General features: G+C 32.4%; 1 pseudogene; it reads right to left on the bottom strand.

Moving 5' to 3' along the window:
• Nucleotides 1-1121, bottom strand: part of LOC107849670 — a 28197-nt pseudogene extending 27076 nt beyond the window's left edge.
• Nucleotides 1122-15217: the final 14096 nt, after the last annotated feature.

Raw genomic sequence — 15217 nt, 5'->3', positions numbered from 1 at the left:
TAACTACTCTTACAAATACTTACCATGACAAATTACATAGAATTTTTAGGAAAAAATATGAGAAACATACAGATACTAGAAAAACAGATGAAAATAAATATAGAAAAATACATGGAAAATAAATATATAAAATATATAGAATTTCTTAATATGCAAAAATTACTAAGACTAAAACAAACAACTACAAAATATTATAATCAAATCTATTTTAAAAGATAGATGACCTAGATTATCTTAAAGTTTTAATCTTATATATACTTAAAGATATAGAAATAATAGATATTAAGAAAATAATATTAGAAAAAGTAATAGACTATGAAATTGAATCCATAAATTGGCTAGAACAGTTATACGAAGAAATTTATCCAGAAAGATATTATCCAGATTAAGAGATGTTAGAATATATTAAAAAAACTAGAGAAAATCAAGATAATCTAAATAATGAAATTAATTATAGAAACCGAATTAGAAAAATAATGGAAAATTTAAAAGAAAAATTAATATGGATAGAAGAAACCTTAGAAAATTTAGAAAAAAGCACATGTGATAGTTTATATAATTTAAAAAACTCACTACGAGAAGAACAACATAAGATAATAAATAACATTGAAAATCTAGAATTAGATATACATTACAGTACAGTTAGGATAAATTATAATACAGAAATTTGTAACTCTGCAGTTACTACAGGATAAAATAATAAACCAAACAAATTAATGAATACGTCTTACGAAAAAAGTAAATCATTAAAAGATATTGAAACAAAATTTAAGAAATATCCACGCACAAAGAAAAATAGATTCACTAGATACCTAATAAATCTATTTCATAAGTCAGTATCCGCACATCCGCACCCCCTTACAAATGGTATCAGAGCCCAATAACCTATAAACGTGCCCAAAAAAACAAAAATCAAATCACATTGTTCTACATATAAACACAAAGAAACATAATAGTTCATGTAACAAGAAATTAAACTATATTTACATATGATTATCGATGGAGAAAGAATGGAAACGATCACCTCATAAACTAGGAGAGAAGTAAGCGACGGGGCGAATAATCTCTTCTTCTTGTTCAATATGGCTAACTGTATTATTGCAAACTGCAGCTGAGGCCATTTCTAATTAAATTACTTTTAGTATAATTTGTTGCCACAAAACGATATAGAGAAAATTCTTTGATTTTCAAGTTGAAATAAATTGATGATTTAAATGGAAGAGAATGCACAAGTATTTATAATAAAACGAGAGCCATCTTGTTTTACTTCTCTCATTTTTAAAATTAATTTATTTATTTTTTTGTCCAAAAGATTAGCATGCCTTACCTGACTTTATAGCATGTGGTCTTTTGATCAGTATACTAATTTTAATTAGTAACAGATCATTAATACTAAATTCTAATTTCCTTCCCTGGCGCCTCGGTGGAGTCTGTTGATCCAAAAATAGTATATTAGTAATATATATACGTATTATATACATGATTAACACTAATTATCTAATAAATTTTAGTGACTAATACGAGTTGAATTTCTGTTACGGTAAATTGATAAAACAATAGTTAGTCCAATGGATTGTACCAATTTTAATGAATTTAAAAAAAATAAAAAATAAAAAAAATAAAAAAAAAAAGAGGATGAAGTATGTGGAGGTTAAGCCTTACCTTACACAAAAATCTTAATGAGGTAATGAATCTCTCCAGGCTAACAAGCATGAAGAAAAAATGAGCAGAGCCAGAGCCAGAATTTTAAGTAAGGGAATTCAATATTTAAAGAAAATTAAATTGAAGAGGGTTCAACACCTACTATAACCACATAAAAATAATGTTAATCATGTATAAATAGTATATTTTTCCGTCAAAGGGGGTTCGTCCAAGAGGGCTGGCTCCGCCTTTGAAAATAAATGCTAATTAAATTAGGTATTTTATGATCATTACAGAGTTTATAATACACTCTATAATGATTTTACGAATTAAGAAGTTTAAATAATGCAACATATAAAAGTTAAAGAAGAAAATTGAGTTATCAATCTCAAATATAAACTTGAAAAGAAATAGCTTACTTATCTAATAAAGTAACTTGAGGTATTATTTTTTTCTTTTGCCCAATAACACTTGATATAGTTCAGCACTTCTTTTGAGTTCATATGATCTTATTGAAGTTATTGAAACTGTCATACGATTCTGTTTTATTAATCTCGTCTACAGATGCCATTGTTTGCAACATATTTAATGGGTAAAATTCACAAGTAGCATACTTAAAGAGCCTAATTACTAGTTTTATAGCAACAGTTTCATAATTACATTTTATAGCAACTTTTATTTTGTATTTTTAAAAAATGTTGTTGTAAAAATATATCTACAAAAAAATTACTGCACTTAATTAACTGAAATTAGTTGAGCTATATATGGTATAATTACCAATCAAGTAAATATGTTGATTCCTTTTCCATTTAAAACACTTAAAAAATGTGACATCTGTTATAATCAAATAATTCAAATTTCAGTTTTTCACCATTAACAGCTGCATATTTTTTTTTCAATTTCTTCTAAACCAACCCTGTATTGCTTAATCAAATTGAACTGATTCTTATGCGAAATTAACAGCAATTGCAAAACGAAGCAGTTATTCGATTGAATCAAATTCAATGGTTGATTCATCTGTTATGTTTGTTTGAATTCAACTGTCAGTTGAAAATTCAACCATTACTGCTGTTCAAGGTACATAACCATTATTGCTATTCAGTTCACTTTTATTTTACCATTACTGATGTGCTTATCAAGTTTTGGTTGTCATCGTTAATTTGTATGTGAAAAAATTGTAAAACAAATTAGAGTTGTAATCAAGACAATAGTAAAATTGGAATTCCAGTATCTGTTGCAAATTTCATCTTTAAAGTTGTTTCAATGGGAAAAAAATCAGTATTCAACTCTATTTTTTATGATTGTTTGTGGTTATATTGATTGTTTTAACAATAGAATAATTGTAAACAACTTTCGAATTGAAATACATTCAATTCTTTTTTTTTGAATACTAGATAATTGATTGAACGAATGTTTCTGCTAAAGTTGACAATATTCTATGAACCCAGATAAAAGTATAAAATATTTTCATCCATATGTATTTTTGATGTGTTTAATGATAACACTGCATATGTATTTTTGATATTGTTAATGGTAATGGTGCATACGTATTTTTTGTTTTGTTGTAGGAATTTTGATATATAAATGTGTATTTGTAAAAATATTTTAGTTTAAGGTAATCTTGTGTGTATGTATTTTTTTAATTGAGATGTTGGTTGTGTATCTTTGTTTGCACATAAATCTGAAAAGTGCGTGTTATAAGAAGGGATATTAGACAAATTTGTATGTAACATATCAAATTACAAATTAGTTATGCTCCAGATGTATTTTTTTCGATATCCTTAGTTTTAACACTGCATATGTATTTTATATACGATATATGTAAACACTGCATATGTATTTTGTTTTGCTTGTGGGAATTTGAGAGTATAAGTGTATATGTGATAATATGTTTGGTGCCTGTTTTAATTCCGTTTGATCAAATAGTTTGTGTATTTTGTATTTTAGAAATGGGAAGCATACCATTCCTCGTGAAGCACTCTGTTCGATGGACGTACGAAAACAACTTCGAAGAGTATGTCACTGATGCTATACTGTTGAGCACATCAGCCATATTCGTTGAGTTGCACGATGTTTTGGCATCTCACTTAAGTGTGGATTTAACCATCAAACGTATTCTAGGGAAATATCAAATCACTCCTAATGCAGGGCAGATAGAAATACATAACGATATGGGTTTAAAAGTGTTTACATTGCAGAAAAAGATGATACAAGACATGAATTGTCTTCCTTTATATGTAAGCATGTTGGATAAAGTTGTATGGAGAAACGTGGCAAGTTCATCTATATGTGTTGCTGAAAGAGGAATCAACTATAACAACTTGAAAACAGTGATAAATACAACAAATGAAGGAGCTTTGGTGGTTTGTGAAAATACAAAAACTTTAGATGTTTTTGAGATGGATCCTGTTGAGGTGATTATCTCAGACCCACATCATAACCATGTAGAGGAAGATCAGGTTTACTTGAGAAAAAGAATTTTAAAGTCAGTCATGAAGGACTATTCAATTAGGGAGAAGTTTCAAACGCGCAGTAAAAGGTCAAGTGAGAAAACGTACGTACATTCTATATCTCTTAGATCTTGTTTAATATTAGTTTGGATATGTATTTTTAATGTAATAAATTATGTTGCGTGTAGGTATACATTGTTTTGCAAATCAAGAAACTGTGAGTTTTTAATGCGTGCATCAGGAATAGGAGAAACAGGAATGTTTAGAATAAGAGAATTCAGACCTCAACATACATGCCCGGTGAAGGACAATATCTATCCAAAGGTGCATGTAACTAGTATGTTGATAGCTGGTATGGTTAAATATAAATTCAAAACCCACAAAAGAAAATACAGTGCAACAGAAATAAAAAATCACATGAAGAAATATTTTGGTATGGATTTGACATACACTTTATGTTGGAGGGAAAAGGAAAGAGCGCTAGAAGAATTGAGGAGTAAGCCATCAGCATCTTATGGGAAACTGTCATCATACTTATATGTTCTAAATACTACCTATTCGGATTCACGTATAAGAATGAAGAAGACAGATGATAATGTGTTCTTGTATGTATTTATCGCTCTACATGCATTCATTAAAGGATTCGATCATTGTAGACCAGTCGTAGTTGTTGATGCTAATCATCTGAGAGGAATGTATACTGGGGCATTTGTAACAGCATGTACAATGGATGGAGCAGATTAGTATCATTTAATTACTATAACTGGTTGTATTTTTTTTTAGCTTTCTGTTGTAAAGTTGAAAAATACATATATCCAATTCATATATATATGTGTATATAATTAGATATATGTTCAAAGTTTTCTGAATGATAGTGAGGTTGATGTAAATTTTATTATATGTAATTGATACAATTTCTGGTAGATAAAATATACATTTTAATTGCACTATATTGTAATAAATACATATACAGTTCCTAACTGTATTTAAAGCTGTCTGCACAAAAAAACTTTATATGCGCAGGTTATATATTTTCTTTGGCATATGTTGTGCTTGATTCTGAAAATTATGAATTATGTATACAGGTCATATATTTCCTTTGGCATATGGTATGATTGATTCTGAAAATGATGCATCTTGGACGTGGTTCTTTGAGAATCTAAAGGAAGCGTACGGGGTTAGACAAAACATGTGTGTTGTGTCTGGTAGGAATCCAAGCATCATAAAGGTTGTTGGTGATGTGTATGAAGATGTTCCACATTATGTATGTATGTGGAATCTATGGGATAATGTAAAAAAACTTTACAGAAAATCACATGATGCATTGTTGGAGATATTTTATACAATGGCCAAATCATATTCAATGTCAGAATTTCACATGTTAATGAAAAAAGTTGAGGCAGCTGATATGAGGGTGAACATATATTTGGAATTGGTTGGTTATAAAAAGTGGTCTAGGTCGTATGCAACAGTTCACAGAGGATGGACTTTGACTTCAAACATTGCAGAGTCAATAAATGGAGTACTTGTATCAGCTAGAGAACTGCCAATTTATGACTTTCTTGGGGAAGTTCGATTACTGCTTGCAAAATGGAATTGTGCAAATAGACAGGAGGCTTCATATACCTTCACAACACTCATTGGAAAGTTTAATGACATACTCAGTGAGAACGAGGCTTTGTGTACCCCTATGACGGTATGACCTTTTTGATTTGTGGAAATTTTAATTATGAAAACATAAATATAAAAGGATAAAATGCTTAAAGTATCAATGTGAAAATACTTTTCATGCAGTTGTAAATAAATGAAAAGATATAAAACATAAAATATATGAACATTTAAAATACATAATATGTATTTTGCATCTGTATAGTGTTGTATTGGAAATTACTAACAACTGCATATGTATTTGGCTGCTCTGAATGTACTCTGCATATGTATTTTTATTACATAAATATTTTTTTATTTTTATGTCAGGTTGTACCAGCCATAGAATATGTATATACGGTACACAACAAACAAAAGCACTTCATTGTTTGCATCAAAGAAAAGAAATGCTCATGTAATGCTTTTCAAATAGATGAGATACCATGTGCACATGCTTGTGCGGTGTTAGAGAAAAAAATTTTTGAGAAGGGGCCATACTGTTCTGATTTGTTTAAACCAAAAATAGTTTTGAAGACATATGATGTTCCAATCTACCCGTTGCCATACATCGATGACTGAATAATTCCAGAGACCACACTTTCTGAAATAAAACTGCCTCCAAAATACAAACCTGCAAAAAAGGATCGAGGAAAATCAGGTTGGGATATGTTTGGAAAGAAGAATATCAACTCATGTGGTGGTTGTGGGGCTAAGGGTTACAATAGGAGCTCTTGTAGGAAATATCGCAAATGATACATTTCTTTTTCTGTATTGTTTCTTAAATTTTTTTTTTCTTTTTTATAATGATGAACTAATTCAGTTTAGTTAATGCATTTATAAATCATTTAACAATTGAAGACAGTAATATCTGAATAATGGAGCTATATATGTTTCAAAATCTTTACATTACATATATATTTTTAAGCAGCAGTTCATATGTATTTTTGACATAGTAAATATATGTTAGGTTAAAGGTGGTAACTTTGATTAACAAAATAAGTATATGATTCGTAATTGTTCAAAGTTTTAAATATATGTGACATATAAATATATATTTGAATTGCATAATGTTATTACTGCATATGAATTTATACTGTAAAAATACATTTGATGTATAATACAAATGTATTTTTTAAAAAAAATATAATCACTGCATATGTATTTTGTAACAATAGACAAACCTATAACTTCATAAAAAAGTCAAATTTATCTTTGATTCAAATTCTCAAGTATAATTATTTTAAATGAACACATATCAAAAATTAAATATTAGGTTTGATCAATATGTATTTTTCAACATCTTTATATTAACAGGAAATATGTATTTTTTTGGGAAATATTTATAACGTATAATCCATATGTATTTTATAGCAAAATATCAACACTGCATATTATTTTGTAAATAATTGCATTAAAATGTCAAATTACACTTTAATTTAAATCCTAATTTATAATTATAGTTAATGAAATAGTAAAAATGCATATTAGGATTGTTGCAGTTGTATTTTTTAAGTGTTTGTTTCTAATATTTCATGTGTATTTTCTTGCTGAAAAACAATTGATTTATACTACATATGTATTTTTAAGGATAATATGAAAACTACATATGTATTTTTTAACTAAATCTCACAGTAAAATGTTGAACTCCTTAAATCTAACACTACATGTTGTATTTAACAATATAGGAATGTGGTGAAAAAATTTAAAGAACAACAACAATATACTAAAATACATATTAAGAATAGTCAATATGTATTTTTGCAATATTTGGTTTTAACACTGCATATGTATTTTTATACGATATATGTATTTGTAAATATAATATAAAAACTACGCAAGTATTTTTTAACAAAATCTCACCGTAAAAGGTAGAACTCCATGAAATATGAACAAATTCAAAACATATAATTAGTCTGTACAATCAAAACCTACATCCATAAACTAGTTTCTAAAGTACAAAAAGTCAAAAATCAATAAACCATCATACATCAATAACTTCAGTGACACTAGTTATTCTACTTTGCCTTGCAGGCTTCACGGGTGCTTTGACATCACTAATGACATTTTCTTCTTGTTTTCGGATCCCATAATCCCACAAAAGTACAGTATATCTTGTACGGAGTGCGTTGGGGTTGAACTCAGGCGCAATAACTTTGTGACCATAAGAAAGGCACTCTGCATACATAACCATAAACACACCACAATCCCTACAAAAAAAACAAATTTGATTAAATGGTGAAATATATTTGTACAATGATACAGTTTTGGTATATGTAATTTCAAAACTTACAAGCTTCCACTGGATTGTTGAGGCAAATCATCTTGAAATAAAACATCAAACCTATATGAGGATTCTTTGTCTTTGTATCTTGGATGGCTTTGATGATCAATCCCTTTCTTAACATAGAAATCACATGCTTGGAGACACAATGGAATAATCTTTGCTATTTTCTCGATCTCAGCAAGAACAGCCGCATAATGACCACTGGATTCATATGAATCATACAAGAATATACACCTCTCTAAAAATAATAAAACCGGGAGAATCCAGTGGTGTTTTTCCTTTATATTGATCGGAATAAAAATGTCTTCAACTATATTCCATGGCACTGCGACATGCATACAGAACCCATTGATGTATTCCATAAGATGGTGCTCCTGACCTCCATCTTTAAGATTTTGAGAATCCATAGAATATACATCATTCAACAATCTAATTAAGTTCATAAAGTTGCAGTCAACTGTACTGTATTTGTATGATTTGTTTGGCTTATTTTTGTACGAACTGTGCGGCCCATACTTCGACTTCTTCCTCAAGTAGTAAAAGCAGACATCAATATACTGCATTAGTGAATACGACAAACTTTAGAGCATTCAAAAAAATTATATTCTAAATATTACAATCTATGCAAGTAAAAAATACATATGCAATTTTTTATATAAATGTATATGACTTGTGTATCAAAAATTACATTCTTAAAGTTCAGTTACATGCAGACAATGTTATCTGCATAGTATATGCAACAGTATTTGATGTAGTATACTATATCATACTTTGAATTCTTAAAAATACATATACGTTAAATCAAATGTATTTCAATGTAACCTAATATGTATTTTTAAGTATTGTTACAGACAAAATGGAAAAATTTTCATTTAAAAATAATATACTAACCGAGTCTGTCCATGTCTGATCTGCAAATCCCATCATATAGAACCAGTTTTTGTCTTCCACAGTCTCAACACCAAAATGCATCTTTGAAATTTTTGATTTTCCCCTCTTGTAATGATCCACTTTTTCTTTCCTACATATTTTAAGGATTTGGTAAACCATGAAAACATGTATTGATACAAAAAAATAATTTGTCACTATTCAAAAGAACAACCTCTTAGCTGTAGCTTTTAATAGGTCCACAGAAATCCAGTCCGTGAAGTTCTTCACAATCTTTCTATCTTTTATCCCATCAATCGGGTGGTATAAAAATGGATGTTTCTGGGGGAATATGCGTACTACCCTTGCTGAGCTCCCTATATAATTGTAGAATATAAAAACTTAATAAATACAAACGTATTTGCAATACATATTACATAAAAAAATTATATATATCTTATTGTACTTACCAGCAGCTGAACCAAATTTTTTGGTGTATGGCGATTCCTTGAATTTTGATGGTCACCTAATCCTTAACTTTGGTTTGGGAGTTTTTACTTCACGATTAGTGGATGGATGAATGATGATGATTTTTTGATTGTAGACATTCAAGCTAGGTAGAAACTCATCCGGGATTGTATTTTGTGAATCAGGCCACAATTTTTCAAGCTAGGTAGAAACGCTCCAAAAAATGGGTCCCGGAGCGTCACACGGTGCTTGAGGCTACGAGTAGCCCCAAGCTAACCCTTTGCGCCATTTTCATTCAGTTCAACACAAATCAACGGAGTTTCCATAAATAACCCTCAAATATCAACAGAGTAATCATCATCCAAGAATAAAAGAATTTCAGAAAGATAACAAAATACGACTTATTTGTCAACTCCCAACATCTATACTAGTCTGACAAGCCTCTAAGAAAATCAATAAAATCAGCGAGCCATTGAGATATGCCCCAACTGAATCATACTCAGTTATCAAATGTAAACAATTCCGTAAAACCAATATCAGACATCACGTCCTTGGAACATGAGGACTCACCACAACAGAGGATATAGAACAGCGTGCCCGAAGAATCACTGTCGAACCTGGAATTGAGCACCTGAACCTACATTCTGAGAAAATGAAGCCCACATCCGAAGATGTGGGTCAGTACCAGGGAAAGGAACCGAGTATATGGGGGTGTATGCAGTTGTATAAACATCATCATCATAAATATTTATAAGAAATATGCAGGATGTATGAAAGACTCACATAGCCCGACGAAAATCATCATACTCATGAGAGGATGAAATAAGTACAATAACACATGTGAGTCATCATATAATTTGTCAATCACTTTCAATTCATTAAGAATATCAATTCTCATAATGTAAATATCATTTAAATCTTTCGAAAGAATAACTTTCACAATTCCACTTTCAAATCACTTTACCATTCACCATAGACACAAGAAAACACACACGCTGGGAGATCCTATAACCGACATAAACCATGTGAGCTACATGGAGTACAACGTACAACCCACATTGGGGAGAGCCGTCCTATCCTTGCCATAGGAGTAGGACTATCGATATCAAATCCACACAAACTAGTGATCACTAAATAAATCAGCCTCAGGCTCACTCCTACGGGGGCACGTAGTTCTAGGAAAGTAAGGTCGCTTTATACATCCCACGCGGTGCTAAAGATTTCTTCCGTACTTAGCTCAGATCATTTAAAAGACAATCCACAACAAAACAATTTCAGTAATACATAAATATACATCGGGGCCCATTATGCTTCCCATCTATCAAAATCAACCACGTTGTGGATTTCTTTCACATTCGAGTTCAAAACAACTCTATTAAGACCAAAAGGTCAAATCAAGCAAAATATCTCAAATATTTAACATCAACGTGCTTATAACATACACTTTCTAAAAAAATCACAATTTCCATGGGGATTCACGACCCAAATATCAAAATCATAATAAATATCATTCAAGATTCATGTTTTATATCTCCACAAATGTAAATTCATCTTTCAAAATCATAAACATCAAGATTTCATAATAATCATCATAATATATGGGTTCATGCTTCAAATTCGTAAAAGTCAAATAAAAATCATGCCTTTGTAAAGAAAATTACTTTTGGGCACAAGAACGAAAGAGAGTTCTTGTTGAAAAACTCCACATACCTTGAATGATGAACTTTAGATCGATACTCGTTTTTTAGATGTTAATCGTGCCTTTGAATGCTGGTTCTTGGAGTTCTTGAACTAGGAACTTGGAATCTTGAATAAATTTGCAGAATTAGTGGTGAACTTTAGAGGTTCTTGAAGTTGGATGTAGGAGCTTAGGGTTTTCTTTTTGAGGGAATTTGATGAAACATAATATATAATGTTTCTAATAGGCTTTAATATAGGGTTTAGATGGATTTTGAGTGACGGGGAATGACCAAAATGCCCCTTAAAATCAAATAATTCTCGAATCTGTCCTTTGATGAACTGTTTTAATAGTCTGAAGTAGATAAACCATAATGTTTTACTCCGATATCTAAATTGGATGAAACTAATTTCATTAGAAAGAGGACTCTCATATCTTTCTGTTGATATATAGTATCTCACTCAGATCATTGTGTACGAGGAGGTATGATCATTTGAAGTTGACCCAAAAATTTGCTTTTGATAGGCTGAAGTAGATCGACCATAACTTTTTGCTCCAATAGACAAATTGGATGAAACCAATTTCATTGGAAAGAGGACTCGCAGAGATTTCCGTTGATATATAGTAAATCACCCAGATCATTATGTACAAGGAGTTATGATCATTTAAAGTTGGAGCAAAAATATGTCAATCCTCAGTACTTTTTTCCTGCATGTTTTACTGTTCACTATTATTTACGGTTCGATCTGAATGTTCATAACTCGTCGCTCGGGTGTCCATTTTGTATGATCAACATATCGTTGGAAATATTATTTGATACTCTACGTAATGGTGGGTCATAATCTAAGACATTCTGTACGGAAAAATTTATAATTCATTCTAGAAGATAGAACCCAACACGTTTACGCACAAAATTTCAACGAAAAAATTTCCCGGGGTATTACATCATCCCCACCTTGGAAACATTCATCCTCGAATGACGCTAGACATGCCAAGATTAGATAGGGAATAGAGAATACAGCTGAAACCATTCGTTAGACTCATCACCACGTCGTTTCTCACTCTGAATGCAACATAGAATTCATAAATTCAAGAAACTATAGCTGAGCACATAATAAATGACAGCTGAACTGCTGCAACTTTTATCAAAAGTGCATGATTTAGGAAAGAATGGTACCTTCGGCTTGATCAGAGTTCGCGAAAAATAGGTGCGGGTACTTGGATCCCATATCCGCCTCAGATTCCCAAGTTGCACCCTCAACAGATTGATTTCACCACAACACCTTGACCAAGGGAACTTCTTTGTTCCTTAGTATTCGGACACTGAAATCAAGAATCTCAACAGGAACCTCATCAAAAGAAAGATTTTCTTGAATGTCAGCACTCACAGAGGAATCCACCGCCACAGCATCGCTAATATGCTTTCTAAGCATGGAGACATAGAATATTGGATGAACAGAGGACAACTCGGAAGGCAACTCGACCTTATAAGCTACCTTACCAACACGGCTAAGAATTTTGTAAGGACCAATATAACGGGGAATAATCTTCCCCTTCTTTCCGAATCTCTCCACCTCTCTTATGGGTAAAATTTTCAGATACATTAGGTCACCAACTTCAAACTCAAGGTCTCTCCTTCTAATATCCGCATATGACTTTTAATGACTCTGCAGTTTTCAACCTTTCCTTAATCAACTTAACTTTTTTTATAGCCTCAAATATCGAATTAGGACCACTCACAGCCGCTTCACCCACCTTGAACCAACCTATGGGTGATCTATACTTCCTCCCATATAAGGCTTCAAATGAATCCATGCCAATACTAGAGTGGAAACTGTTATTATAAGCAAACTCTATCAACGGTAAGTGATCATCCCAACTTTTATTAAAGTCAAGTGTACAAGCTCTCAACATATCCTCTAAGGTCTGGATGGTCTGCTCAGCCTGACCATCAGTCCACAGATGAAAAGGAGAACTCAAAAGCACTTGGGTACCAAGACCCTTCTAAAAAGCTTTCCAAAATTGCCAAGTGAACTGAGTACCCCTATCCGAAATGATAGACAAGGGAACTCCATGCAGTCTGACTAGCTCTCGAATATACAATCTAGCATAATCCTCAGCAGTATATTAAGTATGAATAGGTAAGAAATGAGCAGACTTAGTCAACCTATCAACCACAACCCAAATAGAATCATGATGGCGTTAGGAAGGAGGTAAACCAATCACGAAGTCTATATTTATCTCTTCCCACTTCCAGGTGGGAATACTAAACTCTTGCATCATACCACCAGGTATTTGGTGTTCAACCTTAACCTGTTGGCATGTTGCACACTTAGCTACAAACTCTGCTATATCTTTCTTCATGCCACTCCACCAATAGATTTCTTGCAAGTCTCGGTACATCTTGGTGGCACCAGGATTAATAGAATATCGTACCCCATGCATTTCAGCCATAATCCTCTATCTCAAATCATCAATATTTGGGACACACAATCTACCCTGCAATCTCAACACACCATCTCCCCCTTGGGAGAAAACCTCTAATTTTTGGTCCTTGACTGACTCCTTCAGTCTGACCAAACTAGCATCTAAGTATTGCTTTTCCTTCACTTCCAAAACCAAGGAGGTGTAACACCTCAATTTGCTAAACCGAAATGCTACACGGTACTCATGACCCCGAGGGACCACAAGCTAACCCATGACTGATATCTGTACCTATATACTACAAATCATAATATAATAATACGGAATACATGGAACTGTAAGGCCATAAGGTTTAACTGAATAAAATCATGTGGGCGAAAATACCCAAAACAGCTAAATCTGAACGTAAATCTGAAAGTAGATCTGAAAGCCTCTAAATTGTCTGAATAAGGAGTTGAAGGAACATGTCTCCAACTAACTCTGTAAAACTGAACTGAAGAAATAAATAAATGGATCAAATCATATTTTCCTCGAATCAATGAGGACTCACTGTGTCTCTACGACTAGAATACTACCGCTACTACTAGGCTGGAGCTCGTGTCTCAAAACCTATGGTGTAACATAAAAATAAAGCACCATAACGCAAATGCGTCAGTACAACTGGAGTACTGAGTATACGAGGAAGGTAGGCTGAACATAAAGGGTTTCATACATGAACAACACTGACTGACTGATATGAACGTGGGAGTGCAAACACACATATATAGAAGTTGAGACCGTGAATACGTGATAGCATGACTTGTAAGCTAATACATGATTTACCGATAACTGTCCTGACTGATACTGAAACTGATAACATGGATAATTGTATCTGACAGTCTTGTATACACTGAAATCTGAGAAACTATCTGAGTTCTTTTACTAAGACTGATACTAAAACTGTGGGAAGTAGTGTTTAACCGACATGCCCCATGTATGCCGTTATGGCTAAGCTGGGATCCAATCTTTTCCCCGACTGGAGGGGTGTCAATACCGCACCACTGGTAAGGATAGATGTGAGTGATCCTTATCTGGTGAGTACTCAATGAGAATGGTAGAAACCCTAAACTGACGGGTTAAGAAACCTCATCAACCCTAAGCTAACGGGTTAAGATATCTCAACCTACGCTGGCTATGTAGTTCTGGAACACAAAGATTGCTACTAAGAATCACACCCTGAACTGGCGAGTGAGTTCCCATCCTTGGGTTCACTCGGTGCTAACCTCTACTCCCATTTGGAGAGACTGGACATGAATAATTGACTGTGCATGACTTGATCTTACCGAATTTTGTTGACTGATGGAATGTTACTGATATCTGACAACTGACTAAGATCATAAGGTTTTCCTGAGTCACATGACTGACTGAAGTCTATGGAATCATAGCTTGAGTTCGGATATAGTCAAACATGACATGGATCTAGGCACACAGCTATAGTTTTTGGGTACAAGTACCCCCAGGACTCGATGGAAGGAAACTAACACACATGACTGACTTGATCATAAGAGTAGAGTCCATAATATATAATATCATAAGTAGGGATCTCATACTATGCATGGTTATCAACAATATATTGCATGGAAAGGATTTCATATCACATGGAAGTACTTACACAATCTTAATAGCATGTTCATTGCATAATCATATTGGTAACACATACTAATAGCATGGAAGTTCATAAGGATTGCATGGTTATCATACATCTTGTTCATAAGTAGG

Source organism: Capsicum annuum, chromosome 12 (genome assembly GCF_002878395.1).
Source record: "Capsicum annuum cultivar UCD-10X-F1 chromosome 12, UCD10Xv1.1, whole genome shotgun sequence".
Taxonomy (NCBI): domain Eukaryota; kingdom Viridiplantae; phylum Streptophyta; class Magnoliopsida; order Solanales; family Solanaceae; genus Capsicum; species Capsicum annuum.
This window is presented reverse-complemented; position numbering and strand designations above follow the sequence as displayed.